This window comes from Lepidochelys kempii, chromosome 2, assembly GCF_965140285.1.
Source record: "Lepidochelys kempii isolate rLepKem1 chromosome 2, rLepKem1.hap1, whole genome shotgun sequence".
Classification (NCBI taxonomy): Eukaryota; Metazoa; Chordata; order Testudines; family Cheloniidae; genus Lepidochelys; species Lepidochelys kempii.
Genome location: NC_136381.1, coordinates 267,094,179 through 267,109,416, shown reverse-complemented (window position 1 = coordinate 267,109,416; position 15,238 = coordinate 267,094,179). Strand labels below are relative to the sequence as shown.

Below are 15,238 nucleotides of genomic sequence, written 5' to 3'. Positions count from 1 at the left end.
TGTTAAAATAGATGATAAAGAAATTCCCCTTGAGCGCTCGTTTTCTACTTGCTGTAGGGCAGCTTCCTCCATATGCATAACACTACAAGGAAGTGATTGTTAATAACTATTTCTGTAGTTCCTGATACCTTCTTGTTTAAAGAGAAATTTCCAAAAATGCATTGGACAGCTGCTGAAGAGTGTGGAATAAAAGGGGCCTTTATCCGTGTTTTGCAGTGTCCCAAGGCATGGGAATGTTGGTCCTAGGATTAAAAACCTCCTAATGGATGTTACTGATGTATCCATTACTAATAGGTCTGGGTCTCCATTTGAGAACACAGAATTACTCTTAATAGCACTGAGGCATGCTCTGGAAGAAGAGGAAGTTGCCTCATATCTTGTGGATCTGAATAGAGTTGACTGTAAATTCCAGCATAGTAGCAATTTCCAAAAGGGATTTGTTTCTCTGTTGTCAGTTGAGCTGAACATCCATCTGAGTATCCCATACTGGATATCTCCACTTCACGAGCAATAGGCATTACCAGTACAATGCTTCACCTTTTGGCCTACTTTCCTCTCTGATTTGTGCTTTAAACAGCACCCTTAACATCTTAATTTCCTCGGGTAAAAAGGGGTCCATTTTAAAACTACCTGCTCACCTGAGCACCCAGCCTGGGAAAGACCCATGGAGCAGCCATCACAGAGCCAAGATTATATTGTAGAGTAACATAGATTTGTCGACACAGAGTTGAATGACTCTGTGCAGTAAATATTACTTATGGGAGTCATAGATATCAACTGCTACAGAAATGTATTTCTATCAGAGGATAGGACTCAGAAACTGGTGGCCACAAGGCACAAAGATATTTGTTTTCTAGTCATATCTGTCAGGGCTCTTAAGTCTCAAATCAGAACGATGATATCTTACACCAATGTACTATTGAGAGTGAGATTCCCTCTGGGTCCTCTCCAGAAATTTCCTAACTTCTTCAGCCTACAGAAGCCATCATCACCCCTTCCCTTGTCCCATTGTCAAAAGGTACCCGGAAGGGCACAGTATGTCAGAATTGGAGATGGGATTAATTTTCTCCACCAACCAGCTTCAGTAGCAGGGACGCTCATTTAGGTAGCAGTTTCATCCAAGGTTAATGAAAGAACGGGCCTCCCTCACACTACCACTTACATCAGACTCGGAGCACTTAGGCTGTAAGAGCTGTAACTCAGTCCTAGTCAGCCAAGATGTACTGGTGATGTCTTACAACACTTTTTCAGTGGCTTTCATCAACGAGAAAGGAGTAACGCATCCTTAGCCCTGGTGTGTCTCTAATATTCTCCGTTCTGGGTGAAGGGAAGAAGTAGTGGGGGGCAGGGAAGGAGAAAAAAGTCTTCTGCATTTTCAAGCACTACATATAAACATCAAAGCATCTGGTTAAGCAGGAATAGGGTAAATCCAGGAGAGTGGAGTCTACATCCCAAGATCTTTGAGTGTTGCATCCCCATCAATGGACCTATGTGCATCCAGGATCCAGCAAAGATCCTGGAGACTTATTCCAGATGGAGATCAATAGGCTGCAGCTATGATCATGCACTTTCTTCTGTGGGCAAAATCATGAGTAAATTTCTGTTCATAATGTTTTCCGGGACAGTTTAACCAAAGTGAGCTGAGTTGGCCCATATTGTCTAGGAGTGTCTAGGTTCTCGCCTCCAATTTGGATGGTAAACACTGCTCAGATATGCTTTCTCTTCAAGAAGGATCTAGTCTCAAAATCCAAATTCCACAGCCAAGCCCAGAATAATGTAGCTACAGGATATTTAAGAGGTACCAGTTACAAACACATCCAAATAACCTATTTTATCATACCTTTAGCCTTGAGAAAGTATGCCATAAACTGGGCATCTTTAAGGGCCTGGTCTATGGGGAAGACATAGTGCTAAGTCATTAGCATGGATCAATCTACTCAAGGCAAGGGCAAAGCATATCTTTTTGGAATTCTTACAGTAAAGTTTTTTAATATAGTCCTAAGACCTCATACTCAAGGCCATTTGGTAGGCATTGCCAGCTCACTAGAGACTGCAAAGGGGCATGGGATTGTCCGCTCACTCAGACATAATTTTTTAGAGCTGCCTTACTTCTCAGCTCTACATCAGTGAGGAAAATTCTCTTCTGGGAACTAAATCTTGTATCAAATATCCTGACTAGGGGACCCTTTGATCCCTTATAAGAAGTGCCATTAGATTTTCTAGCTTCAAAGGTGGTCATCCTGACTGCAATCTATTGGGCAAGGTGTGGTGTTTTTTGTTTTTGTTTTTTAAATTTAAGGTCTATGGGGAGCTGCAATCCTGCATATCTCATGAAGCCAAATTTTGCTAAGAGTTAACACAGCCTTCATTCCCCAAATAAACCTGGTTACAATAGTGTTTTCTTCCAGCCTTCTTGACTTACACACAAAAAACTTAATAAAATTTAAACAACCAAACAAGAATGAGCACCCTTCTGGCATGCTCTGTGTCAGCTCTTAAAAAAAAAAAACCAAAAAAAAAAAACCAAATCAAAACATTGAATGCAGAACTAAATTTAATCAGTCTCTAGCTTTGTTGGTCTAGAACACCCATCATAAACTAAACAAAGCTACCAAGGCTTCAGTTATTAGATGGCTAAATTGTTGCTTTCAAGCTTTCCAGGGTTGAAGCCATCTTTCTCCTCAAACGTTTGTGCAGAGCCATGGAAGCCTCCTGTCCTGAAGGACCATATGAAACATATAAAGAGATGTAGGGTGGCCATCTAATCATGGAAACATGTTTCCACATCTTCACCAAATGTTACAAATTAAATGTGCACGCCTCTTCAGTCCCTGCTGTGGAGGAGGGCTCTCCCTACTATTCTCACCCAGTAACTGATATATAGATAGATGCAGTTTTGGAGGGTTTGTAATCTTTTGTTTTCCTCTCTGGTGAGACATTTGCTGTTGGACATGCCAGTCTGGTGGATCTGGAGACTTTCCCTGCAAAATCGCAAAATTCCTTAACTGGCCTGAAAATATCCTTTCTTCTAGTGGGAAAGTCTGCAAATCAAACCCAATTTGGCACAAGGACTAAAGTTTAAGGGAATTAGCTCTATGAAAAAAGTTTGGAAGTATCTTGAACTGGCTGGGGCTTCATAGGTTGTAGCTGTTTCTAGCCTGAATTGATTGGTAGGTCCGGTTCTGCCTCCACGGAACTCCAAAGCAAGGTTAAGACCCATTGTAATGGATCTGTGGACTTTCCCGCTAGAAAAGAGAGCGTTTTCAGGTGAATTGAGAAATTTTTGTATTTTACTCAATTGCTAATCTGACTTCAGATGTTTTTAACCCTTGGAACTAAGCTACTTTATGTTCCCAATACCCAAAGGGACTGCAGTCTCTTGGGGGAGTGACTGATAAAATCAGAAGCAAATACGCTGCGGAATGGGACTTCCCCAGTCTGTTTCCAAAATAAATCATACTGGTGGCACGGAGATAAAAATATGAAAATCTTTGCCACACGATGCACATTTGTTTTTTGGGAGTCCTGAGAGCATTCCTCAGTGGAATGCAGACAGTACTCATTCATCGTTCAGAAACTGGCATCTCACCATTATTAGCTTAGGTTTGTGCATTTACCAGAGTTAAACAGTGAGCCACTGTTGCCAGCAGCTGGCTGTGAACCAGACCATCCCTTGCCATTGCCACCCCTGCCCACGGATCATTACTGGCCTAGAAAATGAAAACCTGGTTAACCGAAAACCAAATAGATCACATACATCTTGTGCTGCTCCCTAAATCTTGTCAAGCTCTTTTAGAACCACAAGTGGGAATGAATTGAATGTAGGGGGTCCCTCAGCCTTGTTCCTCTTGGGTGACAGGCACCAAGAACAGTTCAGCCAGTGGAATCTCACTGGACCCAGGTGGTGAGGTTGCGCTATTTTCCCTGTCTCAGCCAGACTGAGGATTGGATGAGAGCTGTTCTAAAGCATATATTATCCTGGTACCTGTGTGGTGCACAGGGTGGTGGTAATTGGTAGGTTCTCTCTTGTAAGGGCTGGCAGTTCTCCATCCTTGTTTGGCTGGTTCATTAGCAGAGGGTCCCTCGGGGATAATGTGGAGGTGGTGCTGCTGGGTTGAGGAAACCTCAGGAGTAGATGGTGGAGGCTCTTCTGATTCAGTGTTTTGAAGAAGGCTTGCAACAGTGGGGTTGGCAGTTCTGCTGGCTCCTCAGCTGCTCTTAGCTCAGCTGGCGGTTCTCCAGCCTTCCTCTTTATGCTGTGTTGAAAAGATATAAAAGCAAATGGGGCATAAATATATTTGGTTGGACTGCATCATGCTGTATCTTAATTACTCAAGTTCAACAGTAATAGAAACCTGCAGTCAGGGCCGGCTCTAGGATTTTTGACGCCCCAAGCAAAAAAAAGTTTGGCTGCCCCTGCTTTTTTTTTGTGCCCCCCTTCGCAACCCCTTCCCCAAATCCCCAGCCCAGCCTCCTCCCCAGGGCGTGCTGCATTTTCCACCCCCACATTGCTTTCTGCGGCTCCCCCCGCCGCCCCCCACAAACCCCCACCCTAGCTCACCTCTGCTCCGCCTGCTCCCCTGACCACGCCACTGCTCTACTTCTTCCCCCCCCCCTTCAGGTGAGGGAGAGGCAGCGCATTCAGGGGAGCAGGTGTAGCGGAGGGGAGCGAGGGTGGGGGGGAGCACAGGAAGTAAGGGGGGGTAGAGGAACCGCTCCCTGTCACAGCTCGCCTCCGCTCCACCACCTCCCCCGAGCATGCCACCACTCAGCTTCTCCCTCCCTCCCAGGCTTGCCGTGTGAAACAGGTGTTTCGCGCATGGCAAGCCTGGGAGGGAGGGGGGAGAAGTGGAGCAGTGGCGGCGTGCTCAGGGGAGCAGGTGGAGGCGAGCTGGGGCGGCGGGGGTACTGTTCTAGGGGTGGCATGGCCGGCACTGGAATGCCGCCCCAAGAAATGTGCCACCCCAAGCACCTGCTTGTTTTGCTGGTGCCTAGAGCTGGCCCTGCCTGCAGTTGACGATGGCTTGTCTCTGTGCTGTGGTTACAGAGAGCCCGCAAGCTGTGTTTTGGGCACTCGGTGTCTAGAAAGGACCTTTCTCAGAACCATGGCTGCTTCTTAGAGCTTCCTGTTTTCTAGAGTTGTCATTGATTCAGAACCCTACTCTCTTCCTCCCCACCGCCATCCTTTCCATTCCTGCCTTGCAGCTAGTGTTCAGGAATGCTCACTGGAACCTTATTGCTCTCTACGTTTCAGCTTTGTTTTCCTCAGTCTTTCCTTCTCACCAGAGATCCATTTTCTGCCATCTCTTCTCACTCCTTTTAGAGCCGTTTGGAGTCGTGTGGTGCACACCATCTTAACAATGAGCTCGTTTCGTTAGGTTTCCGAGTTCTCACCGTGCCTGGCCACTTGGGGAAAGCTGGAATCCCTTGGGCATCTCCGCTGGAGCGCTTTGGTTTATTTTAAACACCTCTTTTGTTTCCATAGGCGCTCTGTTTGCTTCTGAAGTAGTAGCTCTGGTGAATTTCTCAGTGTCACTGCCCTGCTGTCTCCCAATTCCTTTCTTCTCTTCCCGCTGCCAACTTACTTCTGCTGTCGGCAGTCACCAGAGCTGTTTCAGTATTAGGCCTGTCCATATTAATGCTGAAACCCACCTAGTCTTGTTAGCATCTTCTTTGACGCCTGTTATTGGGGTAGCCTTGAACAGGGCCATAAAAGAACACTCAGATTCTATGGCTTTTGTCTGATCTCAGAGCCTTTAATCCTCACAATACCCCTGTGATATAGGTAAGTATTATCTTCCCCTGGAAACTGATGCAAGTTGCAACCACCCCAAGATCAGAGAGTCTGAGGCAGGGCTGGGAATAGAATCCAGGAGTCCTAACTCCCATTCCCCAGCTTTGCCTGCTAGAGAATGCTCTTTTCCTTTTACACTTTGTTAGTCTAAGGCAAGTGTAACCCTGAACGGTTTTTTGCAGCAGTCCATTCTCCAAGGCGGTTTCTGAATGGACACAAGGTACCAATAAGGTAGCAGCTTGTTCCTATGGGCAAGGCTTGAGCAAATGTAGAGATTGTTATGGTTACACATTAAAATTTAAATAGCTGTGGTTGTTTGAATTGAATGCATGAATATTCAGTTCAGATAACTGAAGGGCCATAATCTGCCTAGGCCGGGAGTCTCAAACTCAAATCACCACGAGAGCCACATGAGGAGCAGTACATTGGCCTGAGGGCCGCATCACTGAAACCTTTTCCGTACAACGATACAAAAGTATAGTAAAAATGAGAATAATATAGTATGCTATTAAAAATCAATGTATTAACTTTTTTTAAACTGTAATGCAAAAAGTCAGTGCTAATTTTGACAAGTCATTTCATTTTTGGACACTTAGCTGGCAGTGTTAATTTGTTAATTGTATGAGTTAAAAAATTTTTCTGTCAGCCTGTGATAGGGTATCCATCCCACACAAGCTCTGAATGGGTAAATGTGGGCCAGAAAGGGCCAATTAACCTTATATGTTGCACCTGGAGGGAAGCCAGGGATTGATAAGAACTAATGGAAGATGAAGCCCAGCAGGGGGAAGACCTGGGCTAGGATGATAAAGCCAGGAAGTGACAGCAGGAAGGAGGCTGCAGGGTGGAGGTCTGCAGCCACTCGCTAGAGGGAAGGGGAGTTGGCTAGAGACGAGGAGGTCAGGAGGAGAGTAAACCCCATGGTTCTGTCCTGGGTTAGGGATTCTTACAAGAGGCCTAAAATGGTGGAGAACCCACAAGAAGGTGCTCCTGCGGTGAGTGGACCCCTTTAAACAGGTCTGCAAATGTACCTTGTAATTTTAGTCCAGCAATGTTCTTTCTCACTTATGCTTCTTCACCAATACTATATTCTGCAACTGGAATTTAGGATCTTGTCTAACTCCCATTGAAATCCAATGGAAAGAATGTCATTGACTTCAGTGGGGGTAGGATTAGACTCATAGTCAAAAGTTCTGTTGATGATGCATTAAACTAGAATAGCATACAGCTCATGCTCCCCCTCCCTGCCCCTATTCCAACCCCATCCCCAAATCCCTGTCCCAGCCCTGCCTCTTCTCCGCCTCCTCCCCTGAGTGTGCCGTGTCCCCGTTCCTCCCTCCTAGAAAGTCCGAAGCACTGCCAAACAGCTGTTTGGCGGCAGGAAGCGCTGGGAGGTAGGCGGAGTGGGGACGCTGCACGCTGGGAGGAGGGAGGGACGGGAGTGGGAGAGATGGCGTCTATGGCGGCCTGCAGGAAATAGCTCCACGTGTTTGAGAACCCTGGCCTAGGCAATTATCCAGCTATACATATCAGCATATGGTTTTAGATGTGTCATCTAGCTAGGCAGGGGGTAGTGTGGTCTAGTGGACTAAACACTAGAAGAGGAGCCATTCCTGCATTCTAATCCCTGCTCTGCATCTGACTCACTGTAATGGTTTGGTTTGTTGCTGCTGCTGCTGTCATCCCTCGTGTTGTGCTTGATGCTGTGAAGATACATAGTAAGGATTAAACTTTCCCCAAAAGTTTTACAACGAAAAGATAACACAACAGATGGGTGAGATAGACGAGATGTCCCAGGTGGGATGGAAGAGACAGGATAATAAATATATAATAGGATGTGCAAATTTGTAACCATTGCAGCTCTCCACCTGCCTAACCATTATCTGGTTGCATTATACTGTGCATTTTCTCCTTAAAGATACCATCATCTTTTGGGTGTCAGCCCCCGAGCATGAGACTGGTAGAACTCCTTAGGGACAGGTGGAGCAAGAGCCAGAATCACCACTGGCTGTTGTGGGCCACCTGCACAGCTTAACTACAGCCTTTGAAGCCTTCCAGTCAGTTAGCAGAAGAACTCCCTATAGTAGCTGCATCCCTATCAGTTGCTGCTTCATCTCTTCTTCTGCATCACTTTGAAGCTGTTGGGTCCACTAAAACCAATATTCAGGTTTCAGAGTAACAGCCGTGTTAGTCTGTATTCGCAAAAAGAAAAGGAGTACTTGTGGCACCTTAGAGACTAACCAATTTATTTGAGCATGAGCTTTCGTGAGCTACTACAGCTCACGAAAGCTCATGCTCAAATAAATTGGTTAGTCTCTGAGGTGCCACAAGTACTCCTTTTCTTAAAACCAATATTGGAAGTATGAGGCACTTTGCCTTGTCACCTGAGTCTGGGCTTTGGTGCCTATCTGTTGTGCTTTGCCACCAATGATTTTGGTGCAGCCGGGCAGGGAGCTGGACGGAGCTGCTTCTGCATGAGAGAGCCTGGCTGGGAGGCAGAGCTGGTTCTAAACTGGAAGTTGCTAGGGGATGATGCAGGGAAATCTCTCTCTCCTCCTCTACACCCCTCCACTGACCCCTTTTCAGGCGCATGTCACTGACACAGGCGTGTTAGACTCTCTCAGGTGGAAACGGCTCCATCCTGCTCCCCACCCAGTTGCCAGGGAGAGTAGCCAAACGTGGGGCAGGGGGAGGCGCAGGGAGAGAAGGAAGGACAGAGAGAAGGAGCCCCCTCCCCCATGCAGGTAAGTGGTGTGGGGAGATCTCTGCCCCGGGCTGGGTGCAGGGCAGGAGGGGTCACTGGGCAGGGGAGACACGTGGAGCCTTCATGTGTCCTCCCCTTTAGCTTGTGCCCCCCAGTATGGGAAGGCACCAAGCGAATCTGCATTTAAAATGTAGACTGGCAGAGCTATGTCGGTCCGGGCTGTGGAAACACCACACCCCCTAGCGACAAGGCTATGCTTACAAAACCCCTGGCGTAGAGACAGCTACGCTGAGACAAGAATGCTTGTGTGGGCATAGCTAACATCATCTCAGGAGGTGGTGTCCCGACCGTGGCAGAAAACCTTCTGTTGGCGTACGCTGCGTCCATGGGGGGCTGTATGGGCACAGCTGTACTTGCATAGGCTCGGCAACGTGCACGTAGCCTTGGTGCGCTCCCTTTCTCCCGCTCAGGGTACGCGGGTACCCTTGCTCTCTGAAAACAAACCTTCCTTTTCCAGCTGAGCTGTGTTTGGAATGCTGTCACTGGGGCTGTCCATTACTGCGAAATATATATAAACATGTGCAGGGCGCTCTCTAGGTAAGGGAGCCAAAGGTCCTTGCCTAGCAGGGCTTACAGTCTCAGCAGATAATGAACAGACAGCCATGAGGTGAATGACTACAGTAAAAAGCCAGTCTGAGTTAGGGAGGATAGCACCTGTTGTGTTGGTGTAGTGCTGCACCTCAGTGAGGTGGTCGCATGCCGTTTGCTTTAAAAATGGAAGTCTGCCCACAAACTGCTGCACACCATGGTCTGTAAAAGATGATGTCCTGCGTGGGATGGTGGTGGGATATGGAGCCTATCACCTGCAGGCTGCTGGTGAAATCTGAACAGGTTTGTAGTAACCAAAAGTGGTTACCATCTAAAGGTTCTCTGCCCTGTGGCAGAGAAGTACCTGGGTCTTGGCTCTGTACCCAGTGGGCAAATATCAACATAATATCCACCCACCACTTACCTACCTTTCCCCTGATTTTCTAACATGCACCTTCTTCATGCTTTCTCCTGTGCTGCCCCTCATGCCTGGGAGGAACTCTTCATGAACATCCACAAAACTACCACATTATCCTCCTTCCAAACCTTCCTCAAAGCTCTCCTTTGCTGTGATGCATACAAAAAACTGACAGTCATTGGGCTGCTGGTGCGCTTAGACCAGTCCTTGTCATGGTGATCAATACTGTCATTGTTTCCTTATACTTCTCCCGTCTACTTGTGTCTATCTGCTGTCTTATACTTCGATTATAAGCTCTGTGGGGGTAAGGGTCTTCTTTTCGTTCTGTTTGTACAGTGCCTAGGGCATTCAGGTCCTGGTTTACCACTAGGACTTTTAGGATCTATGGTAATACAAATATTTGCAGTCTTTGCAAAGGCCAAAAGGTGAATGGGTCCAGAGCCTGGACTTCTCACTCCTGAAGGGGCCTCTTCAGGTCAGCAAAGAACTGAGTGGGTAGGGCAGTTTGGGGGATGTTTGTACTGCTGTACTGGCTTTATGAACAAGACTGACAACCTCGGAGATTGAAATCTAACACTGTTCGTTGTCTGATGACATTGTCAGAAAAAATGACCTGGGTCTTCGGTGTTAAATCTTTCTTTATTTTTAAGAGTCTGGGGAAAATCAGAGAAACTCACAGATGTGCTTGGCATGATTGCAGGTGCTGAATTAGCAGCCTTGGAAGCATGAGCAGATTGAAGGGACAGCTTCCAGACAGATTTGGTTTTCCTGGCTACAACTATCAATGAATTTGCACCACCCTGAGAAAAAGAGAGGCAGGTCATCTAATGACCAAGTGCCGGTAGATGCCACCTCTCTTCTTCCTCATCTAACACAGTGAAAGCTTTCAGTGTGTGGCTGGGGGACATAGGATCTATCATGCTGCACTTACCTCTTCTGTATTTATGACCTAGCAATAGGATTGGAAAGGAATTTAAAACTGTGATGTAGATTTTGTTGTGTGGGGAGTTAGTGCGAAGGTGAAGAGGATAGTGGGGCGTAGGGGACTCCTTGTTGTCTTGGTTACGTTCCTGCTGTGGCTGTCATAACACCTTTGGCAAACCTGTGTACGGAATCTTAGATTTTTCTCTCCCATCCCTGATCCCCAATCCTTTTATCTTCCATTGCTCCACCAAGGTGCCATTTTGTAAATATTTTGTAAATGGTTTTTTAACTTGCATTTGGATTTAAAACACTGGGCAAAAACCATTGACCGTAAAATGAGGGAACCAAACTTCAGGGTGCTAGAATATTCAGTAATGTTTTGGGAGAGAGTGAATGTTTCACTATGTTTGTCCTCTCTTTTTAGGGTGGCTGTTCCTTCTCTTCCCTCCTCCCACCCCCAAGAGAAAATCAAACTCAGGCTGGTCCTGCTGTAAGGTAGAAAACAATACCGGTTTCCAGACAAATTAACCTGTGCCCACACTGAAGTAACCTGGGGCCAGATCCTCCGAGGTATTTAGGTATCTAACTCCCATTGAAATCAATGAGAGAGCCACCTGAATGCCTTGGCTTCTTTCTTCTTATGGACTCGTAGATATGAAGGTCAGAAGGGACCAGTATGATCATCTAGTCTGACCTCCTGCACAATGCAGGCCACAGAATCTCACCCACTGACTCCTGCAATAAACCTTTCACCTATGTCTGAGCTACTGAAGTCCTCAAATCATAGATTAAAGACTTCAAGGTGCAGAGAATCCTCCAGCAAGTGACCCGTGCCCCATGCTACAGAGGAAGGCGAAAAAGCCCCAGGGCCTCTTCCAATCTGCCCTGGAGGAAAGTTCCTTCCCAACTCCAAATATGGCAATCAGCTGAACCCGGAGCATGTGGGCAAGATTCACCAGCCAGATACCCAGGAAAGAATTCTCTGTAGTAACTCAGATCCCACCCCATCTAACATCCCACCACTGGCCATTGGGCCTATTTACCATGAATAGTTAACATGATTTTGGCAATTAATTGATCTTTAAGTTTATGGAGGAGATGGAATGATGGGATATAGAGTTTAATCTTGAAGCCAGATAGGTCTTTTGCCCCCACTGCTTCCCTTGGAAGACTATTCCAGAACTTCACTCTGATGGTTAGAAACCTTCATCTAATTTCAAGTCTATAAACTGCCCGATGGTCAGTTTATATCCATTTGTTCTTGTGTCCACATTGGCACTGAGTTTAAATAATTCCTCTCCCTCTCTGCTCTCTCTAAATATATCAGAGGGATAAATACCAATCATATCTCCCCTCAACCTTCTTTTGGTTAGGCTAAACAAGCCAAGTTCCTTGAGTCTCCTTTCATAAGACAGGTTTCAGAGTAACAGCCGTGTTAGTCTGTATTCTCAAAAAGAAAAAGAGTACTTGTGGCACCTTAGAGACTAACCAATTTATTTGAGCATGAGCTTTCGTGAGCTACAGCTCACATGCATCCGATGAAGTGAGCTGTAGCTCACGAAAGCTCATGCTCAAATAAATTGGTTAGTCTCTAAGGTGCCACAAGTACTCCTTTTCTTTCATAAGACAGGTTTTCCATTCCTCGGATCATCCTAGTAGCCCTTCTCTGCACCTCTTCCAGTTTGAATTTGTCCTTCTTAAACATGGGAGACCAGAACTGCACACAGTATTCCAGGTGAGGTCTCACTAGTGCCTTGTATAACGGTACTAACACCTCCTTATCTCTACTGGAAATACCTCGCTTGATGCATCCCAAGACCACATTAGCTTTTTTCACAGGCATATCACTGGCTCATAGTCAACCTGTGGTCAACCAATACTCCAAGGTCCTTCTCCTCCTCTGTTACTTCTAACTGATGCGTCCCCAGCTTATAACTAAAATTCTTGTTGTTAATCCCTAAATGCAATACCTTACACTTCTCATAATTAAATTTCATCCTATTACTATTATTCCAGTTTACAAGGTCATCCAGATCCTCCTGTATGATATCCCTGTCCTTCTCTAAATTGGCAATACCTCCCAGCTTTGTATCCTCTGCAAACTTTATTAGCACACTCCCACTTTTTGTGCTGAGGTCAGTAATAAAAAGATTGGTCCCCAAATCGATCCCTGAGGAACTTCACTGGTAACCTCCCTCCAGTCTGACAGTTCACCTTTCAGTGTGACCCGCTGTAGTCTCCCCTTTAACCAATTCCTTATCCACCTTTCAGTTTTCATATTGATCCCCATCTTTTCCAATTTAACTAATAATTCCCCAAGTGACACCGTATCAAATGCCTTACTGAACATCTAGGTAAATTAGATCCACTGCGTTCCCTTTGTCTAAAATATTTGTTACTTCTCAGAGGAGGAGATCAGGTTAGTTTGGCACGATCTACCTTTTGTAAAACCATGTTGTATTTTGTCCCATTTACCATTGATCTCAATGTCCTTAACTACTTTCTCCTTCAATATTTTTTCCAAGACCTTGCATACTACAGATGTCAAACTAACAGGCCTGTAGTTACCCGAATCACTTTTTTTTCCTTTCTTAAACATAGGAACTATGTTAGCAATTCTCCAGTCATACGGTACAACCCCTGAGTTTACAGATTCATTAAAAATTCTTGCTAATGGGCTTGCAATTTCATGTGCCAATTTCTTTAATATTCTTGGATGAAGATTATTCATCCTGGTCCCATTCCATCTGGGCCCCCCCGATTTAGTCCCATTAAGCTGTTTGAGTTTCGTTTCTACCTCAGATATGGTAATATCTACCTCCATATCCTCATTCCCATTTGTCATGCAACCATTATCCCTAAGCTTCTTGTTAGCCTCGTTAAAGACTGAGGCAAAGTATTTGTTTAGATATTGGGCCATGCCTAGATTATCCTTAAACTCCACTCCATCCTCAGTGTTTAGCGGTCCCACTTCTTCTTTCTATGTTTTCTTCTTATTTATATGGCTATAGAACCTTTTACTGTTGGTTTTAATTCCCTTTGCAAGGTCCAACTCTACTTGACTTTTAGCCTTTCTCACTTTACCCCTACATGTTCTGACCTCAATAAGCTAGCTTTCCTTGCTGATCCCTCCCATCTTTCACTCCCTGTATGCTTTCTGCTTTTTCTTAATCACCTCTCTGAGATGCTTGCTCATCCAGCTTGGTCTACAACTCCTGCCTATGAATTTTTTCCCCTTTCTTGGGATGCAGGCTTCCGATAGCTTCTGCAGCTTTGACTTGAAGTAATCCCAGGCCTCCTCTGCCTTTAGATCTGTAAGTTCTTCAGTCCAATCCACTTCCCTAACTAATTCTTGATAGTTTCTCCAAGGCAATATGCAGCACTGACCCAATTTGAGGCAATATTAGTAGGGCTTGGATGCACCTCCAGGGAAGGAGCAAGATAAAATTAAACTCTAAAAGCTCTAGTTGTAAGGGCTTGTGCTTTTGGAGCAGGGCTATCTGAGTGCCATCCCACTGAGCAGACAATGTGGCGGCAACAGCAGGAGGGTCTTCAGCAGTGGGGGAACCGGGATGAGGAAGACACCGAGCAAGTGATATTACAGGACTGATTCTTGCAGCAGCTTCATAGCATTCAATGCTGCTCTAAGCTTGGGAAACCAGCTCGGATTGGTGGGAAAGGATCATTCTGCAGACATGGAGTGACGAGCAATGGTAAGAGAATTTCAGGATGGGGGAATGCAAACTTTCTGGAGATACGTGCTGAACTAACTCCAGAGCTGCAGTGTGCCAACATGAGACAACCTATACCAGTGGAGAAGAGGGTCACCATTGCCATCTGGAAGCTGGCTGCCCCTGAATGTTGCCGGTCTGTAGTGACCTCTTTTGGTGTGGGGTGATCAGCCACTGGGGCCATTGTCATGCAGGTGTGTGATTCCATGGCAAAGGTACTGTTGCACCAGGTTCTAAAGCTCGGTTGTGCTCAGGAGGTTAGTGCGGGGGTTCCCAAACATAATTGGGGTAATTGATAGGATCCATATCCCGATTATTTGTGCCCCGCAGCAAAGCTCACAATTCATGAACTGAAGGGGTGTTCCTTCAGGGTGCTCCAAGGGCTCGTTGACCCCCATGGCAGATTTACAGACGTAAAGGCTGAAAGCATCCATGGTGATAAGGTCTTGGAACTCTGCTGTATGTACCTTAGTGGAGAAAGGACTGTGCCCCCAGGAACGTGATGGACATTTTCTTTTCCTTTTCTGCGGAAAAGGACCTAGGGGTGACAGTGGACGAGAAGCTGGATATGAGTCAGCAGTGTGCCCTTGTTGCCAAGAAGGCCAATGGCATTTTGGGATGTATAAGTAGGGGCATAGCGAGCAGATCGAGGGACGTGATCGTTCCCCTCTATTCGACATTGGTGAGGCTTCATCTGGAGTACTGTGTCCAGTTTTGGGCCCCACACTTCAAGAAGGATGTGGATAAATTGGAGAGAGTCCAGCGAAGGGCAACAAAAATGATTAGGGGACTGGAACACATGAGTTATGAGGAGAGGCTGAGGGAGCTGGGATTGTTTAGCCTGCAGAAGAGAAGAATGAGGGGGGATTTGATAGCTGCTTTCAACTACCTGAAAGGGGGTTCCAAAGAGGATGGCTCTAGACTGTTCTCAATTGTAGCAGATGACAGAACGAGGAGTAATGGTCTCAAGTTGCAGTGGGGGAGGTTTAGATTGGATATTAGGAAAAACTTTTTCACTAAGAGGGTGGTGAAACACTGGAATGCGTTACCTAGGGAGGTGGTAGAATCTCCTTCCTTAGAGG

General features: G+C 46.0%; 1 protein-coding gene across 10 annotated transcripts in view; it reads left to right on the top strand.

The window, feature by feature from the left end:
• The window catches only part of SCAP (SREBF chaperone), a 107,255-nt gene that overhangs the window by 30,415 nt on the left and 61,602 nt on the right, over window positions 1-15,238 (top strand). The window lies entirely within an intron of this gene.